Here is a 16,901-nt window from a genome sequence, read left to right on the forward strand (position 1 = left end):
TTAATTTATGAATATATGATCAATGGTGGATACCGTATTACTTATGATGATACATAAATTATCTACAATCTAGTGCATGTACTTAATGAAAAGCACTTATTCAGCCCATATGTAACTACATCCAGCACTCCATCTAGTGGTGAAAATAGATATAGGTAAGAAACAATACTGGTAAATTCCTACATATACTTCTATTATACTCCATGCATGCAATGCTGCACCCCCGTCTACAAAGAGTATATAAAAAAACACTTAATAAAAAGTATACCAAACTAAAATAAAATTGTATCCTATAATCTATACAGGATATCTAAATGAACATACCAAAAAAAGGAACAAAGTAAAAAAGTGGTAAAAAATAAGTAAATAAAAATGCATAAAAGCGCATTTATGCAGAACCTCAATAGGAACAATAGAGGTATCAGGCTAGACTGCTCTAGCAGTACATCTCAAATAACCTTCCTCGACCTTAATTTGGTTGTGTGTGGAGAGCGAGTAATTACCATCACTCATTTAAAAAAAAAAACGGACAGCGATGGCTTTATCCCTATGGATAGTTGCCACTACCAATCTTGGCTTAGGGCAGTTCCCAGAGGACAGTTCATGCGATTATGCAGGAACTGTACCAATCTGGGAGATTTCTTAAAACAGGTATCTGACCTTAGGTCTCGGTTTCTGGATAAGAGGTATGATCAGGCCCATTTGGACAAAACCATCAGAGATGTAGCCCAGAAAGACAGATCTAATCTACTGACACCCAGTGTCCAGAGAAACAACAATAATGATTCTTTTAAGAACTCTTTTGTTACATCATTCTCGACACAAAACTTTTTTATTGAGAACATTTTTAAGAAACATTGGTCAATGATCAAAAATGATCGTATCTTGGGCCCGTTATTATCAGACCAACCTAGTGTCATCTTAAGGGGTGTCCCTTCCCTGAGGCATAGGATAGCACAAAATGTTATTGATAGACCCTCTGGACCTATATTTTTTCCTGAACTTAAAGGTTTCTTCCCTTGCCGGAAGTGTAACATCTGTTCTCTTAATTCCTTTAAGGGCAGGAGACTTGAGAAATTTATGTCATCTGCAACTGGTAGATAGTATTCCATTAACTCTTTCATTACATGCTCAACCAGGAACGTTGTTTACATGCTTCAATGCAAGTGCGGCAAAGAATATGTGGGCCACACTATGAGAACTATGCAGGTATGCCTGGGAGAGCATGTTGGCAACATTAAAAAAGGTTTCCCGGGCCATAGTGTGTCCAAGCACTATGACCTATTCCATCATAAGAATCCCAATAATACACTTTTTGTTGCCATTGACAAGTTTGTCCCCCACTGGAGGGGATCTAATACAAAAAGGGATATTTCCCGTATGGAAACTAGATGGATATGCAATTTAAAATCCTATGTCCCCCATAGCTTAAACGTGGAGTGGGACATCAATTGCTTTATTAATAATAGCTGAGGTCTTCTTACCCATCTCTATGTATTATGTGTTTTTATGCATTTTTATTTACTTATTTTTTACCCCTTTTTACTTTGTTCCTTTTTTTGGTATGCTCATTTAGATATCCTGTATAGATTATAGGATACAATTTTATTTTAGTTTGGTATAATTTTTATTAAGTGTGGTTTTATATACTCTTTGTAGATAGGGGCGCGGCATTGCATGCGTGGAGAATAATATAAGTATATGTAGGAATTTACCAGTATATTTTCATACCTATATCTATTTTCACCACTAGATGGAGTGCTGGATGTAGTTACATATGGGCTGAATAAGTGCTTTTCATTAAGTACATGCACCAGATTGTAGATAATTTATGCATCATCATAAGTAATACGGTATCCACCATTGATCATATATTCATAAATTAAGTTACTCATTTTAGGGATACCGGTGTGGAGTATTAATCTATATTCTCTTTAATCTATATTCCTCTTAATGGTGACATCACATCCGCCCTCATGCTCCCTGTATGAGATGCTTCGCTTCCGCCCTGACACTAACGATTGGCGAGGTGCTACCTCCCATCTGTGCAATGGGGGATAAAGAAGCGTGTGTCACTTCTGGCAACCACGCCCCAGACTACGTTAACCTATGACAAAACGCGTTGGGAGGTGCCAGACGTGACGTCAACATGCCCCCTTCTGTGCCGACTCCAGAAAATACACATGTACGCGGGATGCGGCGGTTCTCTCTACAGCCAACACAATTGTTGATATGCGCCTGTATATTGGATTTTTATGTAAGTGGAATTTTAATAAAGCCTTTTTAGTTTAAATCAGGGTTACTCTATGTGCCTTTTTCCCTTGTCTCCTTCATCTATATGCCATCCGTGGGTCTCCCGCTTCTGTCTTGCCTGAGACTAGCTGATGAGTGACCACACTAGATCTTGTGCATCGGCTCTGTGAGTTGTGTTTGCGGCCAGTTCATTAGGTTGAATGGCCATGAACTTCTGGTAAGCAGCCATTTTATATGCCATTCTGACCACGGGTGTTGTCCTTTTCCTGCTTCACACTGGGAAGACCCCTCCGGGACTGCTAACATCTGCTGGGACTTATGGTGCATCTTTTGGGTGTTTTACCTTCATTGCTTATGAACTCTTATTTCTTTATTTGTGGACTTTGTCATTTTATGGTCACAAGATCGTCACTATATTATATATACCTGTTATGGTGAGGCTTTTTATTTAATTTCTTTGTCACAATTTTACATCACTTATTTGATAGCGCTGCACGCTGTATTATCCATCTTGTTTGATCGTCTCTATAGATAAGCACAAGCAGCTTTTCCTTGTATATTTTCACACTTGTATCACTTGATTTCTATACTTAGCGCAGAATTTTTTTGTTTTCGATAGATACTCAATGGCCTGATACGATCTAATCAATAGCCCTATATATAGATACGGATCAATACAGGATATACACAATTGACCGATAGATACTCAATGGCCTGATATGATCTAATCAATAGCCCTACATATAGACAGAGATCAATATAGGGTATACCCAACTGACCAATATATACTCAATGGCCTGATATGTTGTAATCAATAGCCCTATATAGATCACAGTGGGAGCCAATCAGCAGGTCCAGTGAACAAGGCAGACTGCTATTATGTCACAGAGGAAGATGGAGATCTTGTGTTTCAGCTAATCAGAAACACAGATCCCTGTTTTCCTCAAGTTAGGCCTCCCCCACACAGTTAGAAAGCACTCCCTAGGAGTACACTTAATCCTTTGATCGCCCCTGATGCTAGCCCCTTCCCTGCCAGTGTCATTAGTACAGTGACAGTGTATTTTTTAGCACTAATTACTGTATTGGTGTCACTGGTCCCCAAAAAGTGTCACAGTCCTGTTAAAAAAAACACCAAATTTTACCAAAAATATGTAGCTGAATACATATCGGCCTAAACTGATGAATAAATATATTTTTCTTTACATTTTTTTATTAAATATGTTTTATTAAGTAAAAAATATATATTTTTTTCCAAAATTGTTGGTCTTTTTTTGTTTATAGCGCATAAAAAATAAAAATTGCAGAGGTGATCAAATACCACCAAAAGGAAGCTCTATTTGTGGAAACAAAAAGGGCATAAATTTAATTTGGGTACAGCATCGCACGTCTGTGCAATTGTTAGTTAAAATAACGCAGTGCCGTATCGCAAAAAAATGGCCTGGTCATGAAGGGGGGTAAACCTTCCGGGTGCTTAAGTGGTTAAAAAAGTCCTGGATTCTTTCCTAAATTTACATAATATAACTAGGTATTAACATTTATAGGTAAAGTTGATCCAGGGAATATCCAATTGGATCAGGAAGAAATATATTTTTCCTTGCTGTAGCAAATTGGATCATACTTTTCTGGGGTTTTTCACCTTCTTCTGGCTCAACTGTTTGTATAGGATTGTGTATATGGGATTGTATTATTTTATTTTATTTTTTTTTATTGGTTGAACTAGGTGGACTTGTGTCTTTTTTCAACATGACTAACTATGTAACTTCTTATGCCCTGATTACCCTCAGTCTTCAGCATTTTTATATTCATTATTAATTTAATTTTAAATTGAAAGTCCAGTTATCTTCCAGGCTGATCAAGTAGTGGGGTCCTGGCGGGTACATAGCTTAGAAATTGCATATACCTTAAAAATCTGCTAAGCAATTTTGTATTATTTGCAACATAATGCAGATCTTTTCACAATGCACAAGTTTGTTTTAGCCCTAAACCATATTTGGACCTAAAAATAAATCTGGTTCCCACACACACTGTCTCAGGCTTATCACCTCCTGATCTCCCCGCCGGAGGATTTCACCCCTCCTTTCCTTTCCAAATGGGAACAGGATCTCCAGATTTCTCTCTCACCGACGCAGAAGCTCAACATCTGCACAATAGCTTTAAAGACGCCGACCTGTACCAGACTGCAGGAGTCCAACTATAAGTTACTCACCAGGTGGTACAGGGTCCCTTCCCGTCTGAGCAAAATCTTTCCGGGGACCTCCGATACCTGTTGGCGCTGTCAGGAAGACAGGGGTACCCTGCTTCATGTATTCTGGTCCTGCCCGAAACTGCGAGACTTTTGGACCGCGGTGGGCTCCCTACTACGTGATCTGACCGAACATACTATTCCGGACACGCCGGAATTTTTCCTCTTACAACGCACCAGCATCCCCCTGAGGAAATATAAACTTTCTATTGTGCCCCATGTCCTCTGTGCGGCTAAATCCTGCATTCCGCAGTACTGGAAGACCTCCCGATCGCCCACCATCAGGGACTGCATGCGGAGGCTGGTCGAGGTGAACAGACTGGAAGATCTGACCCTTACAGCGCTCCACCAGCGTGAGAAGTATGAGAAGGTATGGGGATACTGGAGGGTTTTCGTCCTGTCAGAACGGGGAACTTCTCTGTTGGGCTCCTGAGTCTGGCCGAGAAAGTCGTCCTCGGAGGGAGTGGTCCCCGGGATCCGGTGCGGAGCGGTCCCCCCCCACCTCCCCCTCTTTTCCCCTTCCTTCCCCCCCTCCCCCCTATCCCCTTGCCCCCCCCTGTCGATGTGTGTTTGTCCCCCACTCTGTCTGTCCTCTTCTTTCTCTTTCCTGCTCTTTCTTTTATCTCTCTAATGCTGTCTTAGCCTTATTTCCTAAACCTTGAACTGGAACTGTGCTGCGCAGACGATGAGTCTGCATTGGTCACTGTCACTTATTTGGTACTAGCGCACAACAACCTTGCATACCTCCACATGGGCCTAGTGCCCCGGAAACTTGATTATTTGTATTTGTCGATGCTTATATGACACACTTGTTTTCCTCTGTTGATGCTCCCGTATTTGTCCTGACCTTTGCACTAACAGCACGTATGTGCGTGCTTTCTTTCTATTTACTTGGTACTTGCCTCGGTGATTTACATGTTTTTGGTTATATTACACTGTACTGTACTGTTTATCTGGTTCAACTTTTACAATAAAATCATATTTGAAAAAAAAAAAAAAATAAATCTGGCTAAGATTTTTAGAGAAAAGCTTAGCTGTCAGGTAAACCCATGTGGGCTAATTTTTGGGGCCAATACCTGCCGACACTTACTTTTGTTACCTCTGAATGCCTAATGTACCTTCAGCCACAGAATACTACGTTCTTAGCTGTCAGGTAAACACATGTGGGCTAATTTTTGGGGCCTGAAATGGCCGACCCTTACTTCTTTATCCTGTGAATGCCTAATTTTTCAGACTGGAAATGAAAAACAATGGGTCTGTAAAGGTTTCCGCCAAATTGTGGAATGAATGCGGACCCATTTTACAGATGTGTGAATGGACCCTATATGTATTAGACAATGTATTTACTGGCTGCTGTCAGTTCTGGCTGATTTATGAAAAAGTCAATGGGGCCCGCCGCGAACCGCCCCGGCCGATGTTCGCCCATCACTACTCACATGTAGAGCCAAACGCATACACATGTAAATGGTGTTCAAACCACACATGTGAGGTATCACCATAAACATAATTTCTACTGCTAGACTGCTAAACTGGTAACCTGCAAAAGAATTTTAAAGTGTCATATATGGAGATTTTTAAGTATCGAAGTTTGTCGCCATTCCATGAGCGTGTGCAATTTTAAAGCGTGACATGTTAGGAAACTATTTACTTGACATAACATCATCTTTTATATTTTACCAAAGAATTGTGTTATATATTATGTTTTATTGCATTAAAATTCATTTAAATGTTTTTTTTTTGCATTTGAAAACTGCTGCGCTATACTGTGTAACATAAAAATTTAAATGACTACCATTTTATTCTCTAGGGCAAGGGTCCCCAACCTCCGGGAACAGGTCTTTGGCCTGTTAATGACCATGTCGCATGGCATAAGATGAGCGGCAACCACAGAGCAGGGGGTGGGAGGAGCTGCAGATCAGAATGGAAAGCTCCTCCCACTGCCTGACCTGCTAGGGTGATATCGCCAGGCGGGGGGTGGGGGGTCACGCGGACTGATCACAGCCTTTGCCCTGTGCAGGGAAGACAGAGATTAGAATGGGCAAGTGTGATGTTAGACAGGAAAGGGGGGGGGGGGTTGCAGACTGCAGGGGCACTGTAGTGAAGGCCATTGTGATTGCTAAGGACACTGTAATATAAAGGGGACTGCACTGTGAAGGGGCACTGCAATCATTATAGTGCCCCTGTACAGTGCAGTCCCCTTTATAGCACAGTGCCCACTTTACAGTGTAGTCCCCATTACATCACAGCCCCACATTACATTACAGTACCCCCCTTTACATTACCGTGCCCCCTTTACATCACAGCCCCCTTTTACATTACAGTACCCCCTTTACATCACAGTGTCCCCATTACATCACAGCCCCACTTTACATTACAGTACCCCCCCATTACAAAGCAATCCCCATTACATGTAAAGTGGACTGTACTGTCAAGGGGCACTGTGATGTAAAGGTAGACTGTGATGTGAAGGGGGACTGAGGACACTGATATAAAGGGGGGCTTTGCTATAAAGGGGGGCTGAGAACAGACTCCGTGAATATCCCCTTACCCAATCACACATCCCTTCCCCAGATCCCTGGAAAAATTGGCTGCTGTGAGACCGGCCCCTGTGCCAGAAAGGTTGGGGACAGCTGCTCTAGGACCTCTGCAAAGAATATGTATATAATGTTTGCAATTATATTTGGCTTTGCAACAAGAGATACAATGTATCAATTGTCGGGAATGCTTGAAGAAATGAGCAAATAAATGTTATCAATGGTGCTAATTCCCTTTGGCATTCTCAACAATTGTTACATTGTATCTTTTTTTTTTACAAACACTTATATTTTTTATATGCTCCTCTGCTGCATCTATTGCCCATATAGCAGTATTCGTCTAGTGCCCATAATGAAGGACTTTTCATTCAGAAGAAAAAATACTGTTTAACCACATGCCTACTGGGCACTCAAACCCTCTTCCTGCCCAGGCCAATTCTCAGCTTTCAGCGCTGTCGCATTTTGAATGACAGTTACGCAGTCATGCAACGCTGTACTCAAATTACATTTTTATCAGTTTTTTTTTTAAATAAATAGAGCTTTCTTTTGGTGGTATTTAATCTCTACTGGATTTTTTATTTTTTGCTTAACAAACAAAAAAATACCAAACATTTTGAAAAAAAATTAAATAATATTATTATTTAAATGTATTATTAATTATGTAAAATACAATTTAGCAAACAGGTAATTTTTTGCCTTCATTGATGTGCGCTTATGAGGCGGCACTGATGGGCCCTGATAGGCACTGATAGGCTGCACTGATAGGCACTGATAAGCAACCCTGGTGGGCACTGATAAGGTGGCACTGATGGGCACTGATAAGGCAGCACTGATAAGGCGACACTGATAAGGCAGCACTGGTGGGCACTGATGGGTGGCAACGATGGGCACTGATGGGCGGCACTGAAGGGCACTGGTAGGTGGCACTGAAGAGCACTAATAAGCGGCACTCATGTGCACTGCTGGGCACTATTTGGTGGCGCTGATGGGCACTGACAGGTGCCACTGATGTGTGACACTGATGGGCAATGATAGGCACTGGTAAGTGACACTTAAGGCAGCACTCATGATGGGGCACTGATTGGCACTGATAGGTGGCACTTGTGGGCACTGATAGGTGGCACTGGTAGGTGGCGCTGGTGGGCACTGATATGTGGCACTAGTGGGCACTGGTAGGTTGCACTGGTGGGCACTGGTGGGCACTGGTAGGTGGCACTGGTGGGCACAGATGCTCCTCTCCTCTTCAGGACCGATGTCCCTCTGACAGCAGCAGTGATCGGCTTTTTTATCTCCTCATACTGACAGCATGAGAAGAAAAAAACAGCTGATCATCGGCTGCTGTTTACATCACATGATCAGCTGTCATTGGCTCTCATGGACTCGCTCATCACAGAGCGAGCCGTGCGCGCTCTGCAGGGAACACGCAGGCAGCTCATCCGCGGGAGGACGTACATGGACGCCCTCCCAGCAATTATGGTCCTCGCTGTAGCCGTCTTTCAGCTATAGCGTCAACAGGAAGAGGTTAAAAAAAGAAACATTTTATTAGAAGAACAAGAATTTCTTAAGATATAGAACAAAAAAACTCCTGGCTTTTGACAAGGGAACTAAGCTGAGATTTGTGAAAGATTGTTTTGTTTTCTTTTTTCAGAACATATGTAAAAGCTTTTGAAAAAAAAGACCTTACCTTAGGTCTGAATGTGTTTTAGAGATGAATCACACTTTCGCATTGTCGTTATGTGTACATTTCTGCAATACACATTAACGCACTATATATGTACTAGTACGTTGCAGTGCTCTTTATTAAGAATGGCACCTCAATCCAGTAAAGCAAAGTTGCTACAATGCAAAACTATTACAGATGCTAGTCTGTAGGTTTAGCTAGCTACAGTAAATTATCAAATCTCATCATATTTTATTATAAAAGTGAACCCCACATAAATCACATTTTCTGTTCCTTTTGGTTAGAGTCAGAAAGGGTTAGAACCTTTTGGGCTTTTGTTATTGTCTGTGTTACCACTGGGGACCTTCCAATGGGGACGCTAATTTTGGCAACAATTTGCTAATATAGGATTTCCCTTGCTATGGAGAAACTCTTGATCATGTCATGTTGATACACAAGACTTGAAGTGAAGAGAAATCTCACAGTAAGACAAGAACAAAATTGACAGGAGAGAACAAACTATTTGTAGGAATTTCATGTTTTCACCCTTAAATAGTATTTTACACTTTCTGTTCTGCATCATGGGAGTGTGTAATCTGTCACACAACAGTTTTCACAGATGTTAGGTGAACTTACCTTTAATGACCTTCAGGTGTAGAATGCAGGTTTCACTTCCTATAATATTGTGTGATACACACTGATAACTTCCTGAGGTTTCAGTGCTAATATTTTTCAGGAGGGCTGTTCCTTGATCCTGGTCTGAAGAGAGAAAATACACACAAGAGTGACTGACCAGCTGTCCAGCAATGGCGGTACATAAAAAAGGATCAATTAGCAATTAGTAACTGACTGCGCTGCCTGTAGGGCTGGCCATACACTATACAATTTTTATTCAATTTTCTTTAGATTTGCCTTTAACTATGTAGTGCAGGGGCCTTTCTGACTGCATACACATTAAAAGTGTTTAGGTTTGACCTAATGTTATGTGGTTTTGGCAAATCTAAATAAGAATAAGAAAATTGTATGATGTATGACCAGCCTAAATCTATGTGTCCATGTGTTTTAATTTAGAGATGAGCTTAGTGAACTCCAAAAAGGAATTTTGTCATGAAATTACTGATTGATTTATGCAAAAGTGAAAACTCTCAAGTTTGCTTGTAGCTGATGAGGCAAAACCACACAGCAGACTAATGCTGCTGCTAATTTCTACCAGGCTCTCCAGGTATTAAGTTTTGCAAAAAAATACAAAAAATGATTTTCCTGTAGACTGTACACAATGAGGCATGATATCACACATACTGATAAATATATTGTGGGTGCAGACCAGAAATTCTGCCTTGCTCTGACTTCACTTGCTGCATACTTGTCTTTTGATTTTTTTTTCACTGTGTTAAAGAAAAAAACCTGTGCTAAAGAAAATATGGAGATTGCCATTGCTGAACCCCTGAAAATGCTATTTATCTGGCTGTATCTGAAAGATAAACAAGAACAGCCTTCATACTTCCTCAGTACAGCTCTCAGTTCAGATCCTAATACAGTGTGTAAATAAAAATCCAATAATAACTTTGTTTAATGAAAAACTAACGTAAATAATCTAAAAGTTTTGTCAACTTGTAGTAAAAAAAGAATAAGTAGGGTATATATTATGCATGGAATAAGAGTCTTATTTGTCCTTAAAAAATATAACATATTAAGGCAAATTACTCACAGAGTTATTACTAATTAATTAGGTGATGCATTCTGACACTGCTAAATTCAGTGTAAGTTTTTTTTTTTCTCCCCATGGGAGCTGTTACCCAGAATATGTTTCTGTAGGCAGCACAACACATATAGCTTAAGGCCTCTTTCACACGGCCGCTCCATTTTTTTCCTCCGCTCCGGGCACTTTTTTCTTTTTCCACAGACACGGATGACACTTGTGTCCGGTCCGTATGTCCGCATATCATCCCATCCATTTGCGGATGATATATGGACATAATGCATGTCTATGGGGATTGCGGATGTCAGCGAATGACACCGCTGGCATCCGATTTTGCGTCCTTTCCATTTTTTAAACGGAAGAAAAATAGGGTTCTGTTCCGTTCCAAAAAACGGAACAGAACTGAAAGGACGCAAATCAGATGTCAGCGGATGGTCATCGACTGACATCCGAAATCCCATTGACAAGCATTATGTCCGTATATCACCCGCAAACAGATGGGGTGATATACGGACATACAGAGTGGCCGTGTGAAAGAGGCCTTACCGGATTCTTCCTTGTTTACCTGTCCTTTAAGTGCGTATTGATTAGAATAGTCTTGAACCAGGCATATACTTTGCCTCGGGGTTTGCTTTTCTGTTTTTCTTTTTGTTTTTGTTTGTTTTGCTTTGTCTTTTGTACTACTCTGTAAAATTTCTTTAGACCCTTAGGTCTAGTTTCAGCGAACAACCTGAGATTATGATATGAATGCTTAAGTTTGATCTTGTCCATCTTTTCTTATGATATGCTTGTTTTGTTTTTTAAAAATCTTTAATAAAACTTTATCATGGAAAAAAAATGGTCTAAGTATCTAGGATTCAATGACCGCAAGCCATTTATGAGTATAGCATATGCTGTTTTTTTTTGTTTTTTTGTTTTTTTTTTAGAATGATGTCCTTAACTTAAATTAATTGCCTTTTCTCAAACTGAAACACCTATAATACACACACACTAGACTTTTTAGGACTTTCTCAAGTTCCTAATATTTCTTAAATGTTGCTTTAAAACCTGTAAATCTAAATACTAATTAATGTAACTTTTTTTTTATAGCTGACATATGCTGTTTAATAGTAATCTGCCTAATAGCATCCAGTGCTGTGTTTCTGGTTGTGCTCTACAGTGAGGGAAAAAAAGTTTTTGTAACCCTGCACTGACAAAGAAATGATCAGACTATAATTTTAATAGTAGGTTTATTTTAAAGGGAGTGCTCCTTATCTCAGCTTGTTACCTGTATAAAAGACACCTGTCTACAAAAGCATTCAAATTCCAATCTCTCCACCATGGCCAAGACCAAATGCTGTCCAAGGATGTCAGGGAAAAGATTGTAGACTGATACAAGGCTGGAATGGGCTACAAGAACATTGCCAAACAGCTTGGTGAGAGGGTGACAAGTGGAAGAAACTTAACATAACTATCACTCTCCCTCGGTCTGGGGCTTGGGGCTTCATGCAGGGTTTCAACTCGTGGAGTTTCAAAGATCATGAGAATGGTGAGGAATCAGCCCCGAACTACACGGGAGAATCTTGTCGACGATCTCAAAGCAGCTGGGACCATAGTCACCAATAAAACAATTGGTAACACACTACCTTGTGAAGGACTGAAATCCTGCAGCGCCCGCAATGTCCCCGCTCAATAAAGCAAATGTACAGGCCTGTCTGAAGTTTTCTAATGAACATTTGAATGATACAGAGGAGAACTGGGTAAAAGTGTTGTGGCCAGATGAGACCAAAATCAAGCTCTTTGGCATCAACTCAACTCCCTGTGTTTGGAGGAGGAGGAATGCTGCCTATAACCGCAAGAACACCCATCCCCACTGTCAAACATGGAGGTGGAAACATTATGCTCTGGGGGTGTTTTTCTGCTAAGGGGACAGGACAACTTCACTGCATTAAAGGGACGATGGACGGGGCCATGTACTGTCAAATCTGGGGTGAGAACCTCCTTCCCTCAGCCAGGGAATGAAATATGGGTCATGGATGGGTATTCCAGCAAGACAATGACCCAAAACACATGGCCAAGGCAACAAAGGAGTGGCTCAAGAATAAGTACATTAAGGTCCTGGAGTGGTCTAGCCAGTCTCCAGACTTTGATCCCATAGAAAATATGTGGAGGGAGCTGAAGGTTCGAGTTACCAAATGTCAGCCTCAAAACCCTAATGACTTGGAGAGGATCTGCAAAGAGGAGTGGGACACAATCCCTCCTGACATGTGTACAAACCTGGTGGCCAACTACAAGAAACGTCAGACTTCTGTGATTGCCAACAATAGTTTTGCCACCAAGTACTAAGTCATGTTTTGCGAAAGGGTCAAATACCTATTTCACTCATTAAAATGCAAATCAATTCATAACTTTTTTGAAATGCGTTTATCTGGATTTTTTTTGGTATTCTGCCTCTAACTGTTAAAATAAATCTACCATTTAAATTATAGACTGATCATTTATTTGTCAGTGGACAAACATACAAAATCAAGAGGGGATTAAATACTTTTGTCCCTCACTGTACATTCTCTAGACACAGAACAAGAAATGTATGTGTGTAAATACTGTATCTAGTGGGGTTCTTACACTAAATCTGGATAGTGCAAAATATGGTGCAGCTGTGCATGGTATGCCAATCAGCTTCTAACTTCAGCTTGTTCAATTGGTTTATATGCAGAGCTGCACCCAAATATGTATTTAAAGATATTGTTGGCCCTCATTTTTAAATACTAGTCTCTTGATTGCCATGTGGATCTTTTAGCTTCAAAGCAATAAAGCTGTCTGGGCCTTAAAAAAAATAGCTGGGGCACAAACAAATGTATTGTCGGGGCACATTTTCATGCAGCCACCAACTCCTTGTAGGTAAAATTCAGCAGGAAATTCTGCCTGCTGTTTGCTGTAGTAGCAGCATTTCCTATTAATAACACCATCACCTGAGCTAACTTGTTGTGCACCCAGTGACCAGTCTAACAAATGCTCCTCCTAGTTTCAAAGAACATGTCTACATCAACTAGAGGGCCATGCAGATTACTTCTTCCAGCACCACTGTAAGCCAAGGATCAGGGTACCAAGAAATGACAACACACAGACTGTAGATGCAGACTCTTTGATGCCATTGGTCTCACTGAATGAATAGGCAGCTATCTTAGTGAAGTAACAGGTCACTGGTAAATGGATAGTCAACAATCTTAGTGATGTCACTTGTCTTTAGTGAATGGATAGGCTGCATTCGCAATATTGTAACTAGTATCAGGGTACATGCCTACACTGTATCCTCAGCTATATCATCAGTCTTAAAAATAAAATGGGGATTTTCAGTGATGTTGCTCATTTCTAGTCAATGGATAGGCTGCAATCTTAGTGATGTCAATGGTCTCTAGTGGAAGGATAGGCTGCATTCTAAGTGATGTTGTCAGTCTCTAGTTAATACATAGGCTGCAGTCTTAGTGAAGTCAATGGACTTTAGACATTAGTTTGCTTACCTTCCGTTATGGTGTCCTGGAGAATAGTACCTTCCACCTTCACCCAATTGTAGGTGGGTTTTGGATTTCCCTCTTGTGAGCTGCATGATAGAGTAATGTCACTTCCAAAGTTCAGGGAGCCCTGAATGTTGCAAATGGGAGCAGAGGGAGGCACTGGGAAGAGGCAAAACACATATTAAACCAGTAAAACATGTTTCAGAAAAATACTATTGTCCATAAAGTGTCATATGTGAACACAACAATATTAACGTAATAATAAAGTCTCCTACTACTGATAGATATTTGGACTTGGCCCTCTTCTGTTTGCAAAAAATGCTTAAAAATGTTAAAAAAAAATAAACCTTTCCTAGAATTTCAGCGCTTAAGTTTTTTTAAACATTTAGGGACATGAGTCCCTCTCAAGCATAGGTATGTGTATATTGTTATTTAACTGTATCACAGGAGAAATGTCAGCCAGTGTCAGGTTGTAAGCCCCCCCAGGGAGGGACATGTCTTCATTCTAGAGCTGGAATTAAGTGGAGGCCCAGGGCTTTAGTTCATAGAATTGCAGGGGTTGCAAAGAGCTGAAATGATGCGCATAAAATACCACAGGGCCTTAGCATGTCCAAAACTAGCCCTGCTCCTGTCTGATATCAGAACTGATAACTGACACTCTGCCTGGAATGCTGAAGAAGGGTAATGGTTTGTATATATTACATATTTGTATGCAGCATTGCTCAAACACATGCATTCATACATAAAAGGCTGCATTTAAACTGATTTGTCTGCAATGTACATGCATCTCCAATAGGACCTGCTGCATCTAAAGAAATTCAGATCAAAAGAAGACTCACATTTGTCATCCACACCAGATAAATGAAATCTGCTGAATTCCATTCTATGTGTGCTTAGAACAACCAGGAAAACAAAGCTCATGTACCCAAGCCCTTAAACTGACAGTTGATAAAGCCTTTCATTTTATTTCATGCATTATTAGCAATGCCTTAGTTTTGTGACAATAAAAATTGCATTTCTGTTATAAGCAATAAACTTAGACAGGAGATGGCCTTTGAAGCCTGCCACTCAACCTGATCATCCTGTTCTGACACAAAAGGAAAAAGTAAAACAATGAACCATTCCTGATAAGGGATGCTCTCTGTAACAAATCAAAGGTGGTTTTCTTTTTGGCACTGTACTGCACTAATCTACATGATATACTGTATTATGAACTATAAGTGTGAATGCTGCACACCAAATGTAAAGCCTCGCTCACATAGGTATAATACAGCACACACTCATGCGAGGGCCTTGTTTATCCACATGGGCATGCACAGGTGTGCATCCCTATGCAGCAATACATGCCAATTGGGATGCAGTGTCTGCATGGAGACAGCCGCTGCTCTCAATTTCACATCTGTGTGGGTTTGGGTGTATGGCACCAAATGCATACTCTTTGCATTAAGGACTGTGCACCTCCACCCACATTTACTGTATGTCGAATTGGGAGCAGCAGCTATGTCTGTGTAGATGCTGCATCCCAATTGATATGAATGGGACTGCCTGTATCGGGATGCACAGAACACCCCTGTGAAGGTGAACTCTGCCCTCGCATGGGTGTATGACCATGTGAATGCCGCCTAAACTAAAAAGCTGCAGGAGAAGAGAAAAGCATAACAGACAGGGAACAAAGACACATTTAAAAAAAAAAAAATCCTTGTAAAATTGTTAAATTTGTATCTTCGTATAGTGTTCTTTTAAAGCTCCTACCACCGGCAACTAATAAGTGTAACTGAAAGCTGCCTGCTAACAGTCCTGTGAAATAAATACTTTTAGGTTTATTTTTTTTATTGTTTTGCATAAAATAGGAAATGTGCAATGAAGCTCCCAGAGCACTGATCCCATAAACAGTGTGTCACAAACGTAATGCACTGTTTTTGCAATGTATTCCCCCAGCCTCAGGTCAAATTGGAGACACGGACCAGGCTAGAGTAAGTGCTGCTAATCTAAAGAGACGGAATAGGGAGTGGGGATCGCTGGGTGCATTCTGCAGCGTCTCTCTGCAGCTGTGAGTTTTAGTAATTTCTATTGAGAGTTCCTGGACCCAGGTGACGTAGCTCTGTGGGCAAAGCCATGCACAGCAGTGATAAATTCCAACATTTACAAGATGCTGCAGGCAGAAACACCTCTTGATTCATGTAAGAAAATGGTTTTGAAGATGTTTTATTTGACCATTCTTCATGTTACACCTTGATTATTAGTGTAACATGAAGCATGGGCTAAAAAAGCAACCTTAGTCTTAAGACATTACATTAACCAGAATACCACTTTATACAGCATCCTTGTGCATTTATTAGAGTCCAAAAATGTATGTGAAATGCACAGTCTGAGGTATTATTATGACCATTACAGAAGAAGGTCTCCGGGTCTTTCTATCTGTAATATTATTTATAGTATATGTACACATAAAGACTAATCACATGAAAACAATTTTCTTCCATTTAGGACATAGGAGGAAAGGTTTAGAACCCCTGTCAGATTTTAAATGCTGTTTGTGTCAACACTGGGGCTATTATCCCCTCTATTTGTCCATTGTCACTAGGAATGAAAGTGAGGGAAAAGACAACTTTTAATATAGTTATAACTAGAACAGGAATAAAGGGGAAATCTTCCACTCTAAACACTTGTTTTGGTGACAACTAAGACAAGATTTCCCTTACTTTGGAGATATTTCTCATATCCTGCTGTGCCAGGTAGATCTCCCATAATCAAGACAGGCAGCAAAACAAAAAAAAAGAAAAAAAAGAAAACAAAAACAAAAAAAAGAAAGAAATACAGGGGCTTAACCATTCATCACTGCATCCAAATGTAAAATGTAAAAAAAAGTCCCCAAGATATTCTTTAACTGAATCAACTGAGTAAAGCAAACACGGTGTGTAGAACATTAACCACTTCCCGTCAGTGCACTGCCTATTTACGTCAGCAGTGTGGCAGCTGCAGGCAAAAACACGTTAATAGGCGACATCTCTTCTGGGAG

At 40.5% G+C, this 16,901-nt stretch overlaps 1 long non-coding RNA gene across 1 annotated transcript; it reads right to left on the bottom strand.

Moving 5' to 3' along the window:
- Nucleotides 1-9,325: 9,325 nt before the first annotated feature.
- On the bottom strand, nucleotides 9,326-14,055 carry LOC309553295. The gene is made up of 2 exons (XR_014225154.1): nucleotides 13,889-14,055; nucleotides 9,326-9,448 (listed from the first exon to the last, which is right to left on the bottom strand). It is a non-coding gene; the product is annotated as an uncharacterized lncRNA (long non-coding RNA).
- Between the last annotated feature and the right edge of the window lie 2,846 nt (nucleotides 14,056-16,901).

The sequence above is a fragment of the Pelophylax lessonae genome, assembly GCF_965119305.1.
Source record: "Pelophylax lessonae genome assembly, chromosome: 4".
NCBI lineage: Eukaryota > Metazoa > Chordata > Amphibia > Anura > Ranidae > Pelophylax > Pelophylax lessonae.